At 39.5% G+C, this 12071-nt stretch overlaps 1 protein-coding gene across 1 annotated transcript in view; it reads left to right on the forward strand.

Annotated features, from left to right (window-relative positions):
* Positions 1 to 9248, forward strand: part of KIAA0586 (KIAA0586 ortholog) — a 170600-nt gene extending 161352 nt beyond the window's left edge. Inside the window, exon 32 of the mRNA XM_075192980.1 lies at positions 8529 to 9248. The gene's annotated coding sequence lies outside the window, so the exon portion shown is untranslated. The remainder of the gene's footprint in view (positions 1 to 8528) is intronic.
* The last annotated feature ends 2823 nt before the right edge of the window (positions 9249 to 12071 follow it).

A 12071-nucleotide genomic window follows, 5' to 3' on the forward strand; every position in this document is an offset into this window, starting at 1 on the left:
TATTTGTATGAGAAGTGAGTTATTGTTCAATGTAACAGAGGTTAAGGAGAGTTAGAAGCGAGTAGTCTCCTTTAGAGTCAGCAGTCATCACATATACTCAGTGCAGTCTCTGTGAAGGGCTGGTAAAGAAAGTCTGACTGAAGAGGGTCCAGTAAGTTGTGTGAGGAAAGGAAACATGTGGGGCTAGTGTCGGCAAGGCCCCTCATGGAGCTTGGAGGATGTTGGGAGTTGGGATAGTAATCTGAGAAATATCTTTTATGTTTGCAGAACAGGATTAATAACTGTATCCTTCAATACTGATGTAAAGATGCCAGTGGAAAGGGACAGGTTACAGATGTTAGTTAAGGTTGGGATGACCACAGATGACAACGACTTTGTGAGGAATAGGTTTCCATGGACAGGTACCACGGTAGTAGAGTGACAGAAGAAGAAGGTAGATACTTCATCTTCATTTGTTGGAGCAAATAAATAGAATGTGTCAAGGGTGCAAAGAAGGAATTTAGCAGTTTGTTGCTTGGGGACAGGCAAATATAAGAGCTCATCCACACTACTGATCACTTATGTGCTGCCTATATCCACCCCTGGGTAGCAATGAAACTGTATAGAGGAGACTGCAAGGAAATGTTGTCTGCATTTTTTCAGTCCTTTCCATGTCATATAAATTATTATTACTACCTATGAGCAAGGGCGTAGGAATAATTATATTCATGGAGTGGCAAATGGCCAAGGACTACTATAGGGTATGTATCTCATCGGTATCTCGTTTTACGACAGTTGTAACAATGACTGTAGATATGCAAAGATTCACAATCCTATTTTAATTTTTTGTCAGTGTTTCAGGGGTTGGCCAACCCCAGTTTCATTGTTTAGTTTACTATAAAAATGTATTTATACATTATTAAATAAATATTATTATTAATATTAACTACCAATTAGTACAATAGCTGATAGAAATATAGATAAATTAAATATTCATCTTAAAAATGTACATTTTTCAAAGTCATTAACCTAGTGTTTATTCAGTTTTTTATCAGCCTAATCTCATTTGATTAGGAGTATTTTTAAATCTATAGTCACTGCCTCACTGGTTATGGTACGTGCTATAAATTCAAATTGATATATCACATGTTTGTCACTGGACGGACTGCACAGAATTCAGGGTAAAAATAAAGTGAATAGGTGTTCATCATCAATATGAGTTATTTATTTAATGTTTATGAACGGAACACTTAGATAAACAAATCAATCAATCTGTATTAAATCTATACTAAGGCAATCTATATTAAAGAACATTTGGTAGTTATAATAAGACAATCTATCATTTAAAAAAGTATAACAAGTTTATTCTATGACTTCAGAAAGTAGTATGAAGGCTTTTGTGTAGAAGTTCATGGGGGGCAGCAAAACACAGTCTTTGCCCAGCCAGCAGAAATCATGTGGGAAGTGTGTGAGGGGGGGGGCAACTGCTCCCTCTGCCCCCCTGGTTCCTATAACCCTTCATGTGAGGAGAGCCTATATGGCACAGAATGGAGATCTTTTTCCATTTGGAAGGCAACAAGGGAAAACTTGAGCCCGCATTCAATTGGGTTCTATGTAATAAGGCAAATATAGAGTTCAGCATTTCCTTTTTTTCCTCCATAGTTGCCTCCTATTGGTCACTTTGTATGACTGCCCCCTATGGGCATGCCGGGGAAGAGTTGGGGCGGAACTAGGGAGCACAACCATGGTAACGCTACCCCCTCCTACTCGGTGCACCAAAACCCTCCGCCACATCTGCTTATGTTTCATAGCACCCATGACACCTTACAGATAAATTAACTGATAATAGGTTCTGTTATAAGTACAAAGCTACAAAAACATCCACAAAAGCATATAAATATAACGCGTACTATAAAGTTAAAGATTAAAAGACACATGAGCAATGAGTATCCAGACTGGAAGAACTTCCGCATTAAGCTTCCAGAAATCATTGTTTTATTGTGACAATTACATACACAGTAAATAATGACACCTACATTGTCCTTTATTGAGGACAGTCTTTTTAATGAACTTTAACCAACACTGAGTCCAGCTGTCTAAGTATATTTAACCTGCACCTGGATCGCAGCTTCCTTTTCTTTTCAATTTAGTAACTGTAAGGTGTAGAATAGCTGGGATAAAAGGTGAACAACATTATGAAAGGAGCTAATAAGGTCAACTGAGGAACAATAGGTGCCGGTGGGAGTGGAGAGGATTAGCAGTGAAACATAACCTCGATATATCTACTTTCATTTGACGATCCGCCTTGGCTATGTCTCTCTACAGGTGTTTTCACAGAGGTGTTACTGTGAAGTCCTTCAGTAGCATCGGGTAAGGATGAAGAGCACTGGACAGACACGGAATGTGTGAGAATATTTTTTTGCATTGCTGGGAGATTGTTTTCTATTAAATAATAAATTGTTCCTTGCAAAGATGAATGACGCAAACAACTGAAGCCATATTGTTCTGTAGCCCATCCCTATACATTATACTGTATCCTGAGTGCATGTTTGTTTGCTCCTTTTTTAGATAACTGGTTATATAGGACAGAAATATAAATGCCCAAAAATATGTTAAATGTCTCCTTTAAGTTTTTTTAACAAACTTCTCAATATATTTTAATGTGCAGTAAAATAAAATATGTTATATACATGTATAAAAAAATATTTTTTAAGTAAAAATTGAGGAATTGCATTTCAAGACAAACATAGTTTTTCCCCCACCAAATTGTTTACGTGGAGTAAGGCAGGGTACACACTGCAGAAAATTTCTCCTGATGCGATATAGTTAACAATTTTAACAACGACTAAAAAAAAATAAAAATAAAAAAAAGTCCTGAGCAGCATGCTGATTCTTATGTGCACAATAAACAGGTTTTACAAGATTTACCCTCAGATCTGTGCTTCTCATCTGTCATAATCATCGGCTGAAAAGATTGTGACTCTGCACACTCCATAGAGATCTATGAATACTGCCGGTACACACTGCAGAATTGGAACAACATCGTTTCATCGTTGAACGTCATTTTTAGTTTGGTTCGAAAATCAAATGAAACAATGCGATGTGCTAATATAAATCGTTCAACGTGGGAGCGTACACACTGATTCGATATCGGGTCATTTGTCGTGAGATTGGCCCGATAATTGTCTGAAAAACGTGTAGTGTGTACCTAGCCTAACTGCAGAAAAAATTAATTTGTTCTTTAGCACAAAGGTCCTGATTTAGAGTATTGTGCCATGTAAAAATTTGTATAGTGTAAAAAAAAATTGTCGCATGGTTTGTCGCCCATGGTTTCAGTTGAACATATGTTATATTTGCACCCACTTGTACTTGGAGAAACGGATTGGGTGTGTTCACGTGTAAGTTCAACACACTATATGGACAAAAGTATTTGGCCACACCTGTTAATTATTGAATTAAGGTGTTTCAATCAGACCCATTGCCAGAGGTGTATAAAATGAAGCGCCTAGCCATGTAGTCTCCATTTGTGATACAAAATGGATCGTTCCGAAGAGCTCAGTGACTTCAAGCGTGGCACTGTGATAGGATGCCACCTTAGCAATAAGTCGATTCGTGAAATTTCATCCCTGCTGGCTAAAAAGTAGAAACGTTTAGGAACAACAACAACTCAGCCACGAGGAGTAAGACCACGTAAAATCACAGAGCGGGGTCACATCAATACTGAACTGTGGAGCAGTGGAAAAGTTTTCTGTGGATTGACAAATCACGCTTCTCTGTTTGGCAGTCAGATGTGTGAGTTTGGGTTTGGCGGATTCCAGGAGAACGTTACCTGCCCGACTGCATTATGCCAACTGTGAAGTCTGGTGGAGGAGGGATAATTGGGGTATGGGACTATTTTTCAAGGTTTGGGTTAGGCCCCTTATCTCCAGTGAAGGGAAATCTTAATGCTTCAACATACCCAGTCATTTTGGACAATGCTATGCTTCCAACTTTGTGGCAACAGTTTGGGGAAGGCCCTTTTCTATTCCAACATGACTGTACCCCAGTGCACAAAGCAAGGGCTACAAAGACATGGTTTGATGAGTTTGGTGTGGAAGAACTTGGCTGGTCTGCACAGAGCCCTGACCTCAACCCCATGAAACACCTTTGGGATGAACTGGAACGGAGATTGCGAGCCAGACCTTCTCATCCAACATCAGTGCCTGACGTCATAAATGCTCTACAGAATGAATGGGTAAAAATTCCCACAGAAACACTCCAACATCTTGTGGAAAGCCTTCCAAGAAGAGTGGAAGCTGTTATCACTGCAAAAGAGAGACCAACTCCATATTAAAGTATATGTATCTGAATACAATGTCATTACTGTCCCTGTTGGTGTAATGGTCAAGCGTCTGAATACTTTTGTCCATATAGTGTACACCTTTTAGGAGGAGTTTCTTGTTTGCCTCCCATAGGCATGGTGCTAGTTTCTGAGTTGACGATGACGACCATCATATTTTTGCGCAGGACGCATCTGTACGCTAGGGGACAAAATGTTACATTTAACTGTAAATCAAGCCTGAAGTATATATCTTTACTCTATACCTATTTAATCTACAGCACCAGTTTTGTAGGTCTGATTATTTTGTCAATCTCACATTATTACATTTGTGAGCCAAATAATATTTTGTGCCACAACATAGATTTTTGTGACTCTAATTTACATCATCTTTCCTAAGGGCCTAAGCATTCATAATCTATTTATATATATTATACCCTGCTGATTATACTATAAACACTTTGTAATGTTGGTACAGTAGCAACCTTGTCTATAGTTATACCAATAACAATGTGTCCATGTGTGTGTAATGCAAAAATAGTTCTCTAGAAATCCCTTGCTGAATGATCCCTGATTGTAGAAAGCATTATTAGCTATGTGGTTTGGGTCTCAAGCACAGTTCACTTTTAAGATTAATACTTTGCAATCAGTTTTTTTTCTACTTTATTTACTTACGGTCTGTCCCAAAACCCCATACTGTGAGCCACATATATGAAAAAGTAAATGTATTAATATTACATCATTAAATAAGTAGGCCTGTATAATCGATTACAGTTTTTTATGTATTAGATAAGTCTGTTACATAAAATATTTATACTTTTTTATTTTGCAATGGGATCTTGCAGTAGGATTTGCTGGTGGACCCTGAATACTTCAAGGTGAGATATAGATAGATAGATGGATGGATGGATGGATGGATAAAGAGATGGATGTGATAAGTTGAACTCTGTACATACAAATCACCACTAATCACTAATCAAACTAGTCACTGCTCTGCCCAAGATCTGCGCCTCTCATCCACACTCATTACCTGTTCCCATTCCCGGTTACAGGACTTTTTTTGGACTGCACCTACTGTGAAATTCCCTCTCTCATACAACCAGACTTTCCCCTAGCCTCCAAACCTTCAAGCCATCTCTTTAGGGAAAATTACCAAATTCTAGAGCCATCTTCATCCCCACACTAAAAAAAATTCACTCACACCTAAATTTAATCACTTTCTATACAACAACTACGTTCTGAACCCTAAATGGATCACATACTCACACTAAGGGGTATATTTACTAAACAGCAGGATTGAAAACGTGGAGATGTTGCCTATAGCAACCAATCAGATTCTAGTTGTCCTTTATTTAGTACATTCTACAACATGACAGCTAGAATCTGATTGGTTGCTATAGGCAACATCTCCACTTTTTCAAACCCGCAGTTTAGTAAATCTAGCACCAAGCCTATTTACTATTGCTATCTGGCTGAACTAAAATGCAATAAGTGGCAAGTTTCCTATTTTCCCTGAGCAGAGCCCTCTTACAGTTTTGTCTGTCTGATACTACCCTGTCCTGTTTTATTACTGTGATTATCCCCAATTGCAAAGTTCTGCAGAGCATGCTGATACTATATAAATAAATGTTAATTATAAAGAATATTAAATATGTTGTCTGGACCTATATAAATACATGATGATAATAATAATAATAATAATAATAATAATAATAATGGTAATAATAATATATGTTGTCTTGTCCTATGTAATAATTATTTATATAAAATCTAAGCAGTAACCCAAATCCAGACAGAGTTAAATAAAACGATTTTTCTTGAGGTCCTGGTTTGGATAAAGTAGTTACAATTTACTAAGCTATAATATTCTCATTTTACAGCAGCCAATATCCATAATGAATGTTTTCAGGGCTTCCACTAAGTTTTTTTGCATTTTAAAAACATATTTTATAACATTCCCATTTTTCCTCCGACCCCTCCCCGCCACTCAGACATGCTTGGGACTCAACATTTTAGTATAAATAGAAGGAATTTAGAGGAAATGAGGAGAAGTAATATTCAATACATTTAAGCACATACACACTCCTATTTCTTCAAGGTAATTCACACCCTACACATTTTCAAATGGATAGCAATGATATTGTAGGATTACAGTGTCTTCTGCTATAGTACAGAAAACAGGAAGTCTAATGAGGTTCACACCCTTTTTGATAATATGACAACCCATCACAAGCTTTATTTTCTTAATGTGCCAGATGTCAATGCAGAAGATAAATCTAGGCACTCAAGTCTTTTATTTTAGTTGACATGAGGTTTAATTATCTATGCATCTTGATGGAAAACATTTCAAATCCAATATGGCAACTTTAATTGGCAATTCATTTTACTGCCAAGAATAAAATCCTTATACTTCATGCATGACTGGTGTATGAACGGAGCGGTGTACTACTAATTCCAGTAGTAGAGAATGGGAATTATGGAAGCAACATATTTACCATATACAGTACAATACTCCTAAATAGGAACTATAGCAACATTTCTTTTATCCATGTTTCAGAAAATGTTACTGATACCTTTTTTTAAATTATTTTTTGTCACCATTTTTAATTCTGCCACTTTTCCTATGCTCATGAGATCATCATCATCAGCTATTTATATAGCGCCACTAATTCCACAGCATTGTACAGAGAACTCATATCAGTCCCTGCCCCAATGAAGCTTACAGTCTAAATTTGCTAACATACACTCACAGACGGAGACTAGGGTCAATTTGATAGCAGCCAATTAACCTACTAGTATGTTTTTTGAGTGTGGGAGGAAACCACAGCGCTCGGAGGAAACCCACGCAAACACGGGGAGAACATACAAACTCCACACAGATAAGGCCATGGTTGGGAATCAAACTCATGACCCCAGTGCTGTGCGGCAGAAGTGCTAACCACTATGCCACCGAGATGTTGTTGAAGTGTGTTTGAGAAGGGCAACTATTGCATTCACTCTTCAAAGTGGCCACAAAGACACACTTGGGATGAAATGGACCGGTATAGAATAAACTTCAGCCATAGGTTAATAGTAGCAAAAACTATTTCAGCTCAATCAGCTCCTGAATTTCCATGTGTAGTTGAAGTGGGAATAGCTACACCAACAAGTTTCCAATCTAAGCAACTAAACATTATTAACAGGAGACAGTAAGTGATACAGAAAGGTGGTGGTGTCAAACACACCTCTCATACAGGGGCATAACTAGACATTTGTATATAGCAACATTTTGTAAGGGGTCCCATGTACATGAAACAGACAAATTCTAATCTCCTCTGACTTGCTGAAGCTCCCTCTACTGACCAGTCCATGGCTGCTGTTAAAGTAACCAATAGGGACAGACTATTAACTGTTAACCAATCACAGCCATGGCATGATCACTAAAGGGAGCTTCAGTAAATCAAACAAGGGGAGAAATAATCTGCCACTTCTGCTGCGTGGGGCTTTGACAGGGGTGGCAGGCCCCGCAGCTGGGGGCCCCATAGCAGCTGCACACTACAGTAAGATAGTAGTTATACCCCTGGCATACATCCAACTTGTTTCACCAGTGAAGGCCAGAGATATGATCTGTCGAATTATTAAATGACAGCCTTCAAGCAAAAATCTAATACATTTAGGTTTTCTGACTTGGAGGCAAAGACGTCATAAGACCAACGCATATCTGATAATTTTATAGAAAACATGCTTATCCCCCTCCTCCTTTTAATTTTGTCTGTGGTCTAGAGGAAGGTACAAAAAGCATAAAACTTTCATTATTCCAACTTCCGATAGGAGGAAGTGCAGGTGATTGATATCTCTATGTGATCCCTAATGCAATCAATGAGCACAGTGACTGGCAGAGGAATAGGTGGAGGTCTTTGACTGCCTAGGTGTATTCCTTAAATGCATGTATGTATATATTTATGTATGTGTGTATGTATGTGTGAATGAATGTATGTGTATATGTATCTGTGCACGTACGTACGTACCTACGTATCTATCTATAGTAGTAAAATATGGATGGATGGTATAATCTTAAAAGCTTTTTTTATACACTTGAAAATAAAGAGAGCCCATCATTTATTTCACAATAAAATATATAAACGCAGATAAGAATGCAAAACTCCTTGGTTTGGCAGCTGAATTTGAAACAAGTATGTTCCTGGAAACAGTGTAATTCTTGCATATGTTTCTTTGTTCTATTTTTTTGCAGAGCCAAGTAGGGCTGATCTGAATGTTAAGAGGCTGCTCTGCCTCAACCTTCTAACGTGTGTGATTTGCCCAGGACCATCCGCAGCATTGAAGCGTAGTGCACGGAGTGCATGTCATTAATAAAAACTGATTTATACAAGAGTACAGGAACATATTCTGGCATTTACTGGGCTGATGCTAACATTTACGCTGAGCCATCTATATTTTCAATGACATCATCTCCATACAAATTAGTCAATTAAAAATAGATGTGTTGAGCAGATTAAATGTCTTGGACATTCTGAGTCATTCCTCTCCCAACCACTAAGTTATTGTCAGTATTACAGGAAAAGGACACAAATCCCTGGGTATAATAAACCGCAGCGCTCTTATTTCCAAATGACTGAAGTTATATTTCTATCGAGCAGTCACTAAGCATTGAGTTTCCCCCTAAGGAAGTCCCCTGCCCTGGGTAATTCTAGGAGGTTCTCTACTGTGCGCTAATGGACAATTGCCACAGTGACCCCATCAGATGATTTCGGTGCACACTCCATACTGACAACTGTTCAAATCCAACCCAGTGCCTCCGTACCTCTGTACCTCTGTACCTCCTGGGTTAAGGAAATGGCAGCTCCTCGTTTGTATCCAGTGGGGTCATTGTAATAAAGTACAGGGTCCGGGGGGAACCCTACAAGACCTATACCCGCTGGAAGTGTTTGTTTTTTGTTTTGTACTGTTTTTTAGAATGATTCTCCTTGTGAATTTGGACAGTGGGAGCACTGTTGGACTTAAGTTATTGAATGATGTGTAATTTGACATTAAACAAACACATAGCATGGCACTTGCAATTTTGATGTGCTGGTTTATAATTACTTAATACTCACATGATAAACCTATAAGGAAACCCAATTTTTACCTTGAAAGAAAGCATAAAGTGTCATCATCATCATCATCTATTTCTTTATATAGCGTCACTAACTCCGCAGCGCAGTACAGAGAACTCATTCACATCACACTGCAATTTTTATTGGTCAGTTTGATCAATTCAACCAAATTGATCAGATCTTGACTGGCTAACGAACTGGCATACGTATTGTATGATAACTGTATGTGTGGCCACTGTCGCTGATCTGTCATTCAGTGGGTGTAGTGATTTGATAGATTGCCACGTCAATAGGTTTTAACAGAGAACTACATTTTACATTATGGGTGGAGTTTGCTGGAGGGTTTTCTGCCTTCAGATGACTTTAATCTATCGGCTTATAAATGTTCCCATGACCCTTTAGCAAAATACCTTTCTCCTGATGTGATGTCATGCATTCACTTATCATCTGATGTGATGTCATACATTGGCTTTTCTTCTGAAGTGATGTCATGCATTCACTTATCATCTGATATGATGTCATACATTGGCTTTTCTTCTGAAGTGATGTCATGCATTCACTTATCATCTGATGTGATGTCATACATGGGCTTTTGCTACAGATGTGATGTCATGCATCTACTTTTCTGCTGATGTGAAGTCATACATCGGCTTTCCTGCCTGGTGTTATGCCATGGGGCAGGGCTTTTATGTCCATGGCGCAGGGCTTTTCTGTCCATGCATAATTTATTGAGTATCGATGACTTGTGTCAGCTGGATCTTTGGCTGACATTGTGTAATTGCTACACAATTACATGTGTACTCACCCATAGATATGCCTTCTAGGAGTTGTATCTCTTGCAGGTACTGATGGACAGGTGCAGATAGCTACGAGCTAGCTGCTTATGATTGGCTGATTGTATATTGACCTCTTCAGTACCTAAGTCATAGTTGTGGCTATACTATATCAGGGCAAGGCCATTTATTCGCATAACTCATTTGATATTTCCATGAGGAAAACTGCAGAAAAGAGGACTCCTGTTTCATATTAAGGGGAAAAACAACATATGTTTGTATTTAATTTAATTTGTGTTTGTATGTAATAACATTGGGTGTGGAAAATGCACATTTTCACATTTATTAATAATTATCAAGACAATATTCTCTCTTGTGTATAAGACACTTAATTACATTTTATTTGGTGTGCAAATAGGGCAATGTGACTTTAACATTTACCACTAACACAGTCAAGCAACATCTCTATGCTATGACTATGCTTTCTACATGCTACTATAAGTAAGTATGCACACATGCTATGGCTGATGTACACCTGGTACAAATGCTACTGTGTTTCATCTGGACACACCTTGAGATGACTCTGACTGAATACTTACACGTAGACACTTTTAAAAAAAACTTTTTCCCTATGTACGTTCTGAGTGCACAAGTGTCCACCTCTGAATAAGCCCAAATGTGTCTTTTTTCAGCCACACTTACGGTGTAATTACGGAGGGGGCTCATCTTAATTGGATGCTATCCGATCATGTGACACTCACATCCAATCACGTCCAACCCTCTCTAGCCAGGGATTCCACCTGCTTCAGAATTTCCTGTCAGTCTCCTAGATCGGCTGTTTCACACTTGGGGGTATATTTACTAAACAGCGTGTTTAAAAAAGTGGAGATGTTGCCTATAGCAACTGTCAGCCGCCGTCCCTGCACTGTCAGTAACTGCTGGGCACGGGCGCCTGCCTCCTCACCTCCCGATGCTAGACAATGGGAAGCGTCTATGCCCAGCAGTTGCCAGCGCATGCGCAGAGCCGCGGCGTCCTCGTTGCTAGGAAAAGGGACACTTGGCTCTGCTTTCTGTTGGCGGTCAGCTGATTCTGACCGCCGATCCTGCTGCCACCAATGAGGCATCACCTTCTCTATATAAGGGAGACTCTGGCACTAGAAGGGTGCCAGAGTATCAAGGTCTCCCCTGTGCTCCAGCTCCAACCACCTATCTTTCTGCTCCTGACTGTTCTAAGGTATTGACCCGGCTTGCCTGACTCTTCTTTTGGAATTTCCTGCGGACTTATTGGATCTTCTGATTGACCTCAGTTACCCTGACTTCGCCTCTGCCTGCTCCCTTGATCTATTTTCCTGCACGGTGCCGACCCGGATTGTACGACTTCGCCTACCTCTTTACCTCTCTGGTGGCTACCTGGGAGGGCCGCGACCTGCGTGTCTTTACCGCAAAATCCAAACCTCCTTTCGGGTTTCCCTGGTGAAAAACAGGGGCACGTTTAGACTCCGTGCCTACCGGTGTAGCAGTACCAATACCAGAGGGTGGGTCCATTCTCACGGCCAGCCTGACAACAACCAATTAGATTCTAGCTGTCATAGTAGCTTAGTGGTTAGCACTTCTGCCTCATACCACTGGGGTCATGAGTTTGATTCCCGACCATGGCCTTATCTGTGTGGAGTTTGTATGTTCTCCCCGTGTTTGCGTGGGTTTCCTCCGGGTGCTCCGATTTCCTCCCACACTCCCAAAACATATTGGTAGGCTAATTGGCTGCTATCAAAATTGACCTTAGTCTCTCTCTGTGTGTCTGTGTGTATGTATGTTAGGGAATTTATACTGTAAGCTCCAATGGGGCAGGGACTGATGTGAGTTCTCTGTACAGCACTGCGGAATTAGTAGCGATATATAAATAGATGG

The sequence above is a fragment of the Mixophyes fleayi genome, chromosome 12 (genome assembly GCF_038048845.1).
Source record: "Mixophyes fleayi isolate aMixFle1 chromosome 12, aMixFle1.hap1, whole genome shotgun sequence".
Classification (NCBI taxonomy): domain Eukaryota; kingdom Metazoa; phylum Chordata; class Amphibia; order Anura; family Limnodynastidae; genus Mixophyes; species Mixophyes fleayi.